This window comes from Drosophila montana, unplaced genomic scaffold, assembly GCF_035044405.1.
Source record: "Drosophila montana isolate Dmon_TW-CO22-7 unplaced genomic scaffold, ASM3504440v1 contig_3286_1, whole genome shotgun sequence".
Classification (NCBI taxonomy): domain Eukaryota; kingdom Metazoa; phylum Arthropoda; class Insecta; order Diptera; family Drosophilidae; genus Drosophila; species Drosophila montana.
This window is the reverse complement of record NW_026998170.1, coordinates 86,763-99,417: the sequence shown is the minus strand read 5'-3', so window position 1 is coordinate 99,417 and position 12,655 is coordinate 86,763. Positions and strand designations below refer to the sequence as shown.

General features: G+C 34.9%; 1 protein-coding gene and 1 long non-coding RNA gene across 10 annotated transcripts in view; one reads left to right on the top strand and one right to left on the bottom strand.

The window, feature by feature from the left end:
* Positions 1-12,655, bottom strand: part of LOC135434286 (uncharacterized) — a 104,015-nt gene that overhangs the window by 58,476 nt on the left and 32,884 nt on the right. For both annotated transcript variants that reach the window (XR_010437213.1, XR_010437212.1), the window contains exon 2: positions 1,406-1,458. This is a non-coding gene — a long non-coding RNA (uncharacterized LOC135434286). The remainder of the gene's footprint in view (positions 1-1,405; positions 1,459-12,655) is intronic.
* The window catches only part of LOC135434283 (serine-rich adhesin for platelets), a 47,804-nt gene continuing 43,890 nt past the window's right edge, over positions 8,742-12,655 (top strand). For 7 of the 8 annotated variants that reach the window (XM_064690806.1, XM_064690810.1, XM_064690804.1 and 4 more), the window contains exon 1: positions 8,742-8,843. The gene's annotated coding sequence lies outside the window, so the exon portion shown is untranslated. Of the gene's footprint in view, positions 8,975-12,655 lie in introns of all 8 variants that reach the window. The other variant, XM_064690805.1, reaches the window with a different exon arrangement.

Below are 12,655 nucleotides of genomic sequence, written 5' to 3'. Positions count from 1 at the left end.
CTAAGCTTATATCTGTGATTTGTCGGCTGTCTAATAGGAATTATTACAGCTCAAAACTGACATTTTGAGTGCCATATCAATGTCGTGAAATTGGCTAGTGAATGTCTAAATCAAATCCCTCGATTGAAATGGGCGTGACGAGTGGCTGTGTTGAATCAGCTTAGGCTTTCAGCTATAACTCATTAGATGGAAAGGCTTTTAAGACATACACCCAAGTGTGTATGGGGCGCGGTTAGGTTATAACGCGCGCAAATACATTGATTGAGTTATTCCACAACATGTTTAAGCAGAAATTGAAAGTTGTCACCGCTCTTCCTGTCCTTCACGGCAACAGCATGAAATATGTTTGTGAGTGACATGCTCAAGTTCATATTCATGTACAAACTTGTATATTTATATATATGTATAAATGTGTATTTTCCGGCTTATCTTTTAACATTTAATTAACTATATGTTTGCGTATCTTCAGCTTAACTATTAGCCATTTCCTACGCAGCATGACCATTGCCATTAGTAGCTCGATTTTTGCTGTACACTGTCAACCAGGCGATAAATATCTTGGGATAACATGCAAATTGTTAAGAGATGCTACCAAATAGGCCCCCAACTAGCAGCCATCATTCGAATAGTTTAAGCCGTATATGGCCAAACTAATTAGCTTCCTGTTTAACAAATGTCCGAAAAGGTCAAGACAACATTGCCGAGTAAATAAACAATTTAATTATAAATAAATAATTAAATAAATATGACGCCGTACACAGCCAGCCAATTTACATAGCTTGTAAATGCCTTGAAAAACAAAACACAAAAACACAAAATAAATCAAGCTAACGAATTTAGACAAGTTTCTCAAAAATGGTGCGCGCAAATACGAATGTACAACATATACCTATATATTTCCATATAATTTATTGAATTCTCGTTTAGATATAAGTATAACAGAAATATTTAAAGTTCGCAGCGTCTTTTTCCATAGGCTGCCAGTCGAGCAACCCTATATGGCAGCTGGACCATGTGGCGAAAATGAATTTTTAATTTTGATTCTGAATTTGTTCGTGTACGAGTATGAATCGCGTTTCTGTCTCGCTTTGCATCGGGGCTCTGAGCGTCAGACCCACGCGTGTTAATTACAAATGATTTGTTATGGTTAGATCTGCTTGTGGTTGTTGCCATTGTGGGGCTTTTTCTCTCTTACCTCTCACTCTTTCTTTGTCTCTGTCTCTGTCTGTTTCTCTAGCGACTTGTGTCACATTTAGAATCAACGTATTTATCATGTCAGCAATTAATCAATACGTTCATAGAACAATTTTGTGCACGTTACGTGGTGCAGAGGGCAGTTGCAATATATATAATATAATATTTATATAACTATTCAATTGTATAATATTATAAAAAATTAACTTACATGCAACTTTAATTGAGCTGATGCTATACAACAATGATCCTTTTATCCAATGCCTAAAAATAAATGCAGTTTTTCATTATTAGCAATTAAAAACAATTATATTATATTATTTTTTTATTAATAACTTTTAGCTTTATTAAATCAACGATGCCAGACGATTCCCCCAAATATTATATAAATACTTTGAATAGCAATCAGAATTGTTGAAATAAATTGCTGCATCATTTTTAATAGTATATTTAAATGCTTTAAGTGCCGCATATTCTCCTTTAATATTTCTGTGTATCTGTGAGTCCAATTCTCCTCGTCAAAAACTACTTTTACTCAATTATCGTGCGTAACTAATTATACAAAGAAATTTCCAATTTGTCAAATAAGCGTTTTACCACCGACATTATAAACGACCCTCGCAGCTCGAAGTATAGTTTGTTCCAGTTCATTGCTAAACGATTTCATTGAACAATTTTAAAGCGTTGCTTGCATTTTGGATGCTTCACACCTTACGACATGCATGAAGCAGCCAACAGTTGACGCTTCTGCATAAATCAATTAATAGGCCCAGACGGAGAGACAGTAAAAAGTGCAGACGTTTGTCAAAGATTTGGCATCAAAACGATTGTCTGGCTAAAGTGTTGAACAAAGTAATTGTTATAGCAGTCGCGGGCTGTGCCCAGATGACAGTTGTTGGCATACAAACGAGCACATAAATGTGTATAACTTATTCACACATGCACACGCACACACAGGCACATAAACGCGTACTCATTGCTGGTACTCGATAGAGTGGGCTGTCATTTTGGCCATAAATATTAGGTGTTAAAATTATGCTAAATGCAGTGGGTAGTTAGGCCGTGATTTCTATATAACTACATTTTATTGCATCCAGTTTGTTGCCCAAGTTTTGTATTTTGTATTTCATTTTCGCCATTTACTTGCCTTATTTTCCATTGAGTCCGTCTCATTTTATTCCCATTAGGCTAGCTTTTCTCAAAGCCTCCAGTTACGCGATGTGAAATGTTTTTTTTTTTTTATTATCAGTGAGACATTTTATGCCAACGCTTTGGCAAACTTCTTCAACAAAGTCAGTCAGTTACCAAGTCAGTTATTCATTTAGGCTCCCAATATGGTCATGAAAAAATGCTTACATTTTTATGGGTAAATGCGGTTTTCTTGTTTGAGCCGCGTTGCACCAAGGATTGCGACAAGAAAAATTTTTATAGTAGACTTTGGGGTTTGTCTCTATGATTTAATCGATAAAAATGATCGATTGCAAAATTATACGATAGTTGCAACATGCTTGAAAAATTTTTTAATTTGCTAATTTGATTTAACAATACGTTAATTTCAAGTTTAAACTGAATTAAATGCTGCTGGCGAAATAAAAGTCTTCCAAAAATTATCAATTTGTTTTTTCTGTTGAATTAAACTGTCGATTTAACCCAATCAAGCAGAACACTTAATAAATAATAATTTTAAGGAATTAAAAAATTGTAAATACAAGTCTTAAATTTATGACTAATAAAAGATATTTTAATTAATAAAAATTGATGTCTTATCTTAAATAAATTACGATTATTTAAGATTTTTATATGAAACTATTTATTTTAATAATAAATTTTTGATTATAGACAATGTGTATTTTGAACATACTTTGCAAATAGTTTTTGTTTACTTTCACATATGTGTGAATATCCATTTCCACTCCAGAAAGTTGGAAAAATTGTCTTCTCACGAGCCAGCTCTGTTATGCAGGCACCTTCTCTAGCAATTTAGCCACTGTGCCGTCGACTGTAACTGCCGCACTTTCGAGGACGGGGCTTGTCAACATGCGTTCCATGTGATTTGCAGATGTTGGAATCACATAGCGTCGTCGACGACGCCGTCAGTCAGCCGCAAGACAACGCAGAAAATTTGCTACTTGTTTGTTGTCTGCCCGGTTTTGGGCCCAGGCAGCAACAGCAATGCGCCACACGGGCCCAACGTACTACAAAATCTTTTAGCTTAAACATGTAATAGCTCTTTAAAAGGTTCAGCTAAGCGCGCCCGAGTTTTAAGACAGCCAGGCGTAATTGGGTCAACAAAGTGTTATGTATGCAACTATTTATAATGCATGTGAGCCAAGTTTGTTGCCTAAGTCTTTTGATTTGCCTCTGGCATTAGACACATTGGCTGTGCCCAACCATTTGGCACTGCGCCACACATTAAACTCCAAGATGCACATTGATTAGCTAAGGCCAAAGTTTAAGCGGCTAAACGTGCGCCCAGCCAAGCAACTAAAACAAAAAATAAACAACAACAACACCAAGCACCAAAATGCCACAAAATGACTCAATTTGTGTGGAGTATGTGCCACCCAAACGATTTGGTTATTATGGCACGCATTGCCTTTAACTATTAATTAAATGGACATAAATTACATTTTTATTATTTAATAGTAATTTTTATTACACACGCCCAAATAATTCACACACGCCACGTGTGTGTTTGCCACAGCCAGGCGCAGAGCTCCAAAAGCGCATTATAAATTCAAAGCATATTCCCACCATAAATGTCGCATAAATACGACTATTTGGACAAAAAGGGCACGTAGCATAAGTGAATGCAAATGAGACGTAAATCAATCATAAAATATGTCCACAATGGATCGTAGACATAAAACACATGTCGCCAGCACTGTAAATACATATGAAAAGTGATTTCTTGTTCAACTTCTTGAAGTGCCCACACCTTGACGTCAGCTTAAAGCCCTAGAAAGCTTAAGCCTTATCCTTTACTGGGGATATCATTATTGGAAATATGAAGCTTTAAGCTATATTTACTTTTGTGCTAACATTCAATAAATATAATATTGCAAAATTTAGAAGAGGAGAAAACGATATAGCTTTACTTTGAACAGTCCAAACCCTTAAGAAGACTTAATTTCTCAAAAATGTTTTGTAATGGAATAAATACTAATAAATTAAATACGTTCTTTTGTGATATATTTCTTCCTATAACCCAATAGAACTTCTGTAAAGCAATTGACGTCTTCCATTTTAATGCTTAATTTCAAATTGTCAGTTATTTTACTACACTACGACTACATGTTTGTTTGCTAAAATAAGTAATTTTTTAATTTCTATATCAAAACTTAAATCAGCTATAAATTTTATGAAAATATAATTTATGGCAGAAGCGTGTAAACTTATTCCGCCAAATGTTGCTTTGAAAAAAAAAAACAATTATACAAACTAGCAAGTACTTAAACACTTGTAGATTTTATGACTCTGTGTGCTTAAGAATTCGGATAATCACCATTTGACAGTCATATTCAATCTGCACAATGCGAGGAAGATGACAAAACAAGTTGCCAAGCACATGTCAAACACAAAGACCACAAATAAACGAATGGCCAGAAATCAAATACAACAAAAAATATGCCCACCTGCAGCTGGCGCCCTGAAACCGGAAGCAAAAGGTAGACAACGACTGTTGAACCTTTGCCCGAATGCAAAGGCGTGTCGCAAATCCAACAAATAAATTTTGTTTATTTTTGGTGTTTAGTTGTCCGTTTTGTTGTTTTGATGCGGCTAATTTAGTGCCGCGATATGTTTTCAGCAATTAGTCAGGCATGCAGCTCAACAAAGTCAGGCCTGAGTTTTGGGCGCTGCCGTGCAGACGTAAAATAAATCACAACAAAAAACAAGAGGAAAAAAGTATTTTTAAAAAACTTTAACCAAATGTTGAGGAAGCGGCAATAAACACACAAAAACATTTACTTACAAAATGCATGCGTCAAATGGTTTTTTGGTCTTTGAATTTCTGTTTTATTGTATGTGAAATAAACGTGATTTGTGTTTTGGCTTGCGGCACTTAAACTAAAAAAAAACTAAACAAAAATATTGTCCGGCACGTGTGCCATACGAACGACAGGGAGCCGCCTCATTTGTTTGCAATTTTGTTGGTTGTAGTTGTGTTAAGTTTCCGTTTTGGGTGCTATTGACTTTTGAACTGTACCCGAAAGTTACTCAGCCATAGCCGAATGAGAGTTCAAGAACTGCTTAGTAACTCAGAAAAGAATTTAAGCTACAGCACACAGCTTAATAACAGTATTTATCAGAAAGTTTGCTACAAATATAACAGAAATCAATCCCTAGAGTTTAATTAACATACTATAACGATATTATTCAGATATCTATCTATTAAAAACGAACTTTGTTTAATTCAAATATAAAGGCTAAAGAAAGAAGAGGAATGAGGAAGGCAAATCTACCACTTGTATCCAATTAGTTATATTATTTATGCATTTAATAATTATTTGTAAATAACTTAAAAATAAAAGCTTCAACTTTTCGTTGCTATCTTTAGCTATATTAAACATATATTATTGTTTGTACAAGACATAAGGGGCGAACATAAGATATATACTCAAATAAGTATTTAAATCAATTTAAACAAATTATTTCCTTAATCCTTTGCAGAACTTCTAGAAACGTAGTTAAACTAAGAGTGCAAATATTTATGCCAATTTACCACCCACATTAACCATATTGCTTTTGATATCTATCAATAACAATTGCCTAACCAAAAGGGACACAATTTCCATATATATAAAATACAGACATTCGCTGCACCAATAAAAAAATCATTTAGCCAAAAATAAAAGTTGCTGGCAATTTGTTGGCTCACACTCAACCAAAGCTAAGAAGAAGAAAAAATAAAGGAACACAAAAGGTACCTATAAATCGACTCAGGGGCGCATAACTTTCAAATGCGATTTGTTTAAAATTTGTAGCCGAATACAATTGCGAGTATTTCCAAACGGCGTGACAACATTTTTATTTTAGCCATGCCTGACTGGTCTCTGCTGTTTCAATAACCGAATCCGTAACCAAATACGAATCCCCAATTGCAATCCCCAATGCGAAACCGCCACCGCTAGCGACACGTTTTGAACCCAAAGCCCCAAAGGGTCAACTGGCGCGTGTAGCGAAAGCCACGCTACAGGCATAGATATTGACAGGGCCAGGCCAACAGCTATAACAACCATAACAGCGAGGGTTGATTGAAAAAATAATAAGTTATAAAAAGTTCCTGTACCGCGTAGAAGTGCTTTACAATACAACGTTTGTTTACTGACCAATCTTTTTTAGCTAACCATACTCTCAGATTGTTTACCCCAGACGCTTTCAAATTTACGTTCCAAATTGAATATTTTCCGTTCAATAGCAAGCTTTACTGCTGCTATACACTGACGAGTATTCGATAATTCGCTCTTGTACTCTAAGTATTCTCAATCGCTTTGAGTACTAATTCCATACATTATTATCCCCTTGAGTACTCATACTGAATCTGACAGAATACTTTCTACTCAAAAGTACTCAAATATACTAAGTTGCATACGCGTTTACTACTCCTTTCAGGTTTCGGATCTTACTTTATTTTTATGAGTTAAAATAATATTTATTATTGAAATCGTACTCGCTATTCGTTGATTCTTGTTGTAGTTCGGTAGTCTGTATTTAACCAAATTCTCTGCTGAACAACCCTCGTCTGTGATGGTCATGCTGAAAACCTAACGACCATAACTACATATATACAATTAATACAACTGCAATTGCAGCTTTATAGTTACAGATAAATGCAAAAGGGCCATTTGTATCTGTTCTCAGTTCGATCTTCACGCCCGAGCGCCGCAATAGACCTTCCACTGGTGAGCGCCGAGCGTTACTTGCCTGAACTTGACATGCATTTTGTTATGCCAGTGCGTGTAGTTAATGAGTAACTGCTATAGTGGGGGGTAGGGGTAGCTTGTACCCATAGCTACTACAACGAGTAGGTAGCCAAGTCTCCAGTCTAGACTTGGCGAATTGTAAACTGCATTGGGGCACGGCCTACGTGCAGCATTGGGGCATATTAAATGTTGGCTGCTGTTCTAATTAATGGCTTAATTCTGTAGCGTCAATGGAATCGATTGGCAATGGTTGCGCCATTAATTATGACTTATGGCCAGAAGATGTAAAAAATAATTAAGAAATTTGCTGACGCTTATTTTTAAATATCACATGCTCATACAAAGACCAGCCACCTGCGGTTTTATTTTATATTACCAAAAAGTATAACTTTTATGATATTCCGAATTTTAGCAGCAGCTTGTATAAATGTATATAGTATATCATTTTTTCTTTTTTGGTTCAATGGCATTGCATACGACATGAATTTAAATAAACTTTTAAAAGTTAAACTTGCTGAGCTATTTACTTACGAGTGCACGCCGGTCTCACATGCCGGTTTGTTATTTTCTATGTGTGAGCGTTGAGCATATACAAAAAATGCCGGCAAAGAGCGTGAAGAGCACAGCTCTTAAGAGCGAGCAACAGGGTTGTCGAGTTTCGCGTTGAGAGACTTAATAAGCTATACAACTATAAGAATTAATTTATAAACATGTATAAATATATAAGAAATTTTAAATGCAGTTAAGTATAAACAACATAAAATAGAAATTCGATAATCCTTTTTAAATTAATAATAAATGCTAAACGCAATTTTTGTTTATAATAATTGGGAAAAAATTTAGTTAAATATTAAATATTCGATAAAATTAATATTCAATTAAATTCAAAAAATCAAAAGATACCTATTTATATAATGCATTATATTAAATAAATTTAATAATAAATTAATTTAATAATCTAGAGCTAGAGCTACTCTTTTATAATTTAATATTTAAAATAAATATTAAACTTATGGGTATGCATATAAATAAAATTACAAAGGTTTTTAAATATTTCTTTTATGTAACATAAATGCCTGTGTTATCCATAATATAAGCTAAATGCTAACAATATTGCATATAATATTAAAATATGCAATAAAAAACAAACGAAGAATATATCAAGCACATGCTGAATTCCAAAGCCCCTTATTCTAGAGGATGTGTTTTCAGCATAGTTTTCTTAAAGAATATATGACTTCATTGGAATTACTTGGAACTACGCAGCTTAAATGTGCAGCTCCTTTTTAGGGATGCCAACAATAAATCAACTTTTATTACAATGCTTTGGTTACTTTTGCACATACTTATATAAAAATTGTAATAACCAATTAGTTATCTGGTGTCATATGCAACACAGAGTAACTACTTAAAGTGGGTGCAGATCAATACAAGTAGATACTAACTCAAGCCAATAGTAAAGAGTGCTAAATTCGCTCTTACCCAGCGCTCGCTGCTCTTTAAAAATACACTCGTTCTCTGACAGAAAAGCTGACATCATCCATTGGCTAGGCAGCCAGACTGAGACACAGCTACGGGCCAAGTTAGCTGGGGCAGGCAGGAAGGCAGGCAGTCGGGCCAGCTGTCAGACGGCGGCTTATTTAACGCGCGGGCCAAGCTGAAAACTCTTTTAGTATAGCGTTGGCGTGCGAGACAGACGGTTCGGTTGAGCACAAGATACACAAAGTACTTGACAAGCTAAAAACAAAACGAGTTCGAGTTCCAAACATTAAATATACATACAATATAAGCACATTTAGCGCAGGCGTTGAACTAGTGCGAAAAAACAAAAAACAAGAACACTTCAAAAACAAAAAGTAATAAATAATATAAAGAAAACAATGCAAAATATACAAACAAAAAATAAACATTAAACAATTCAACAAAAAAAAACTTGCAGCTGTGACTGCGTAAAGCTCTTTGGCACTGGCTGATGTCAGTCTGCGGCACAATCCCAGTACCCTAGTTGAACTCTACGTGAATTGAAGTGTAGCCAAGCGTTGAGTGTGAAACGCAAAACAAGCGAATTTAAAACGCCAGCCAAGTGCCGCGTTTTTCCCTTTTTTTTGTATATACACAGTCACAAAGACTAAGCAGCAAAAGTTAAATTTCGTTTAAAAAAAAACAATTGTAAAGAAAGTGAAAGACGAAACGCGACAAGTTGGCCTAGCAAAGCACAGAAAAGGGAAAGGCTTACTTTTGCATAGTTTTTCAAGTGCAACGCTCAGAAGTTTGTCTGTCATTTGCCCTGCATAGCCCACGAACAGCTGTTAATACCTTTTCAGTTTCTTTAGCTGCTCGCCCACTTGCTGTGGCATAAAAATCATTGAAAATTAATTTTTTATACATAAAAAATATATATTTTTCAATAAATTTTATGCCAATGCTTTGCTGACTACGCGTTTTTTCTATACAAACGAAAAAAAAAAACGTTGAAACCACGCGTTTTGAGTTGCCTGCATGTGTGTTTGTGTGCGTGTGTGTCTTAAAAAAAAAACGTATTCAGAAAATAAAATATAAAAAGAAAAAAATTGCAGCTTAAAAAGCGGCCAAGCGACATTGATGCCAATCGCCAGTGCATTTGGGTTTGTTGTTGGCCGCTCTTTGCAGCTCAACAGAGTTTGAGCCGAAACAACAACAACAACAAATACAACACTTTAAGCATAAGCCTAAAACGCCTTCAGTGGACTTCGGCTGAATGTAAGGCACATGCTAAAAAGCGCTATCAACGTCTGACTATCGCGGCAGGTACGTGCAATTCGTCTTTTGATTTATATATTTACCGTTTTGTCCATTGCCAGCACAAATGGCAATCAATTTTTTTTTTGCTTTTTTTTTTGGTAATATTTATGCGCGATTATATATGAACGTATAATAAATAACAATGCTGTTTGCCAAATTTATGTGCTATAATTGCAGTTAATACGTTAGAAGCACTCAATCAGGGACTATGGCTTATTGTAATAGATACATTGTTGCATGAGATGTATATATAAATTTATAAGAAAGCTATATTTATGTATGAATTTGAATTTAATGTAACTGTAATGGGAGCATTGTCTAAAATTGTACTCCCTTTACAAGAAAGTTGACTGCCACCAAAAGCCATCGGCTTGTCTGTCTGCTATTCTCTCAATTTACAACCATTGTTCTTTGTTTCCAAATAATTATCACAAGAAAAAATTCATTTCTTTATAGTTCAGCTATTTAGTATTGTAGTTATTACCTGCTTCTCATAATTATTGCTATAAGTTACATTTTCTCTTAAAGAAAAATATACAACCACAAAGAATTATTTAGAGGTTGTAAACTTGCAAGCAAATTATGGCTTAGCCTACTCTTTCACATAATCTCTCATTTCTTAATTGCGTATATCCTCTAAGCGATTTAAAGCGTCCACATACGTATACTCATTACTTCCGGCAGCTAAGTATTACACAACATTTACAACATTTTTCTTTCTCACCCACCCGACGTTCATTAACTAAAGATTTTTCTCAGGCCCCACTCGTAAGACCATGAATTGTAATTTTCAGCATTTCTTATATCGTTTTGTCCAACACTAAAACAAAAGACTTAGGCAGCAAACTTGATCGTACATATACGTTTGCTCAGACGCCATGAATCATAAGAAATAAAATAAAATCTTTTTTCTTACAATTAAAGTTCAATGATTCTAGTGTATGCATGAGTTCACAATTTGCCCAGACGCTGGCCATTAGTCATCCATTTGCCATATGTAGATAGTTGTAGTTGTTCCTTTCTGTTCGCTGATTTGTTCTTTTAGAAGATACGTTTATAAATATGCTAATATTCAAGAGGGTAGCTAATAATCGTGGGCTGCCGTTTGTATATTAAATTAGTCTAAATCAGATTTTAAATGGCTTGCGCCTCAAGTTGTTGATTGACAAGCATATCGCCAATATCTCTGCGAATTTCCAGCTAACCCTCATATTTATGGCTGCATCAAATGCCCAAGCAATGGCCTAGAGCTCAGCCAGTGTCACATAAAGAACTTTGTGGCGTACATTAGCGCAAATTACCATTGGCAAAAGGTGTTGGCCCCAATTGTCACCTCCAAAGATATCACGAAAAAAGAAAAAGAAAAAAAAACTGGGTGCGGAATTCTAGCACAAGTCGCAATTCGCAGCACCAAAAGGCCCCAACCATATTGCATTACCTTGTGCCGCGTCATAGCCTACGATAATTTTTATTGCCACGCGCTTTTTTTGCCAATTTATCAGCTGCTTGAATGTCATGCCCAGAACTGTCTGTCTGTCTATCTGTCAGTCTGTCGGACGGGTTGTTGCTGACATTAAGCGCATTTCAACACTGCAATCACAAAAAGCACTTTTGTCAAGCTGTGGCAAAGTTTTTGAGCAACACGTGCCAGACTTTGGGTTGTCCCAAACGTTAAGCATATATCTGGTGCTTTCAAAATATAGTGAAAGGGCATATATGTTTCTGGTAAAATTATATTTATAATTTATAAATATTAAGGTTAACTGCATTAGTCAAAGAAGACGCTGCTTTTGTTGAGCGAATAGTCTCTACTAATAATATTACAGAGTATTTTGCAGTCGCAACTAGAGTTTCTTTTATTTTTATTTACCTTTCTACATATTTAAAACTGCTGCCATCTTCAATAAATTTCTTCAAGCTTAGCGACAGATGTTTACATTTTAGAGTTTTCTTCAAGTCGAATGTAGAGATACTTCTCATTTTTTTATATATAACTATGAAATAGTTATTATAACTAATTGCTTTGCCTGATGCTCAGTTCGTTACTTTTTAAAAATGTACGTGTCTTTAGGAATTTATTATTAGGGGGAACGAATCCTTCAAAATTATGATTTCGGCAGAAGCCGATGTTCCTACACTTTTTGACTGAATATAACCCAAATCTACAAACAATTACAAAGTATCTCCCAGTCGCACAATGAATAATAAAATTTTTTTATTTTTTTTTTCATAAGCCTGTCACTTCATTTAATAGCGCCCCTCTTGGGATTGAGAGCCCAAAAAGGTCTAATGTAAACGCTGCCCAAAATCTACAACAGTATTTTTTTTGCTTTTAATCAATAATTTAATGGTGTTTTTGACACCACACCCAAGAATAGCATTTGCATTTGCAGTGAATTTAATTCGGGTATCTAACAAAATATTTTTGCATTGTTTGCCAATGCTTTTGAAATTAGCGTAAAATACGAAAAAACCAAAAAAATAAAATAAAGCTAAGGATAAAAAAAACTGAACATAAAACACAAAACCGACATATTCAAACGTTTCAAAGTCATAATTATTAGCTTTGCCTTTTATGGCCTGCACATTGCTATTTCAAATGCTCAAAAGCAAAAAAGCCGAAAAAAACAGAAATTATCATAAGATACAAACAAATTCTTTATAAATCAAGAGCTAGCTGCGTTTTGCATAGAAAACAAATTCCAATGAACTTTGGCAGACGTCAAACCATTTGCAATTTGTTTGCATTTGGATTG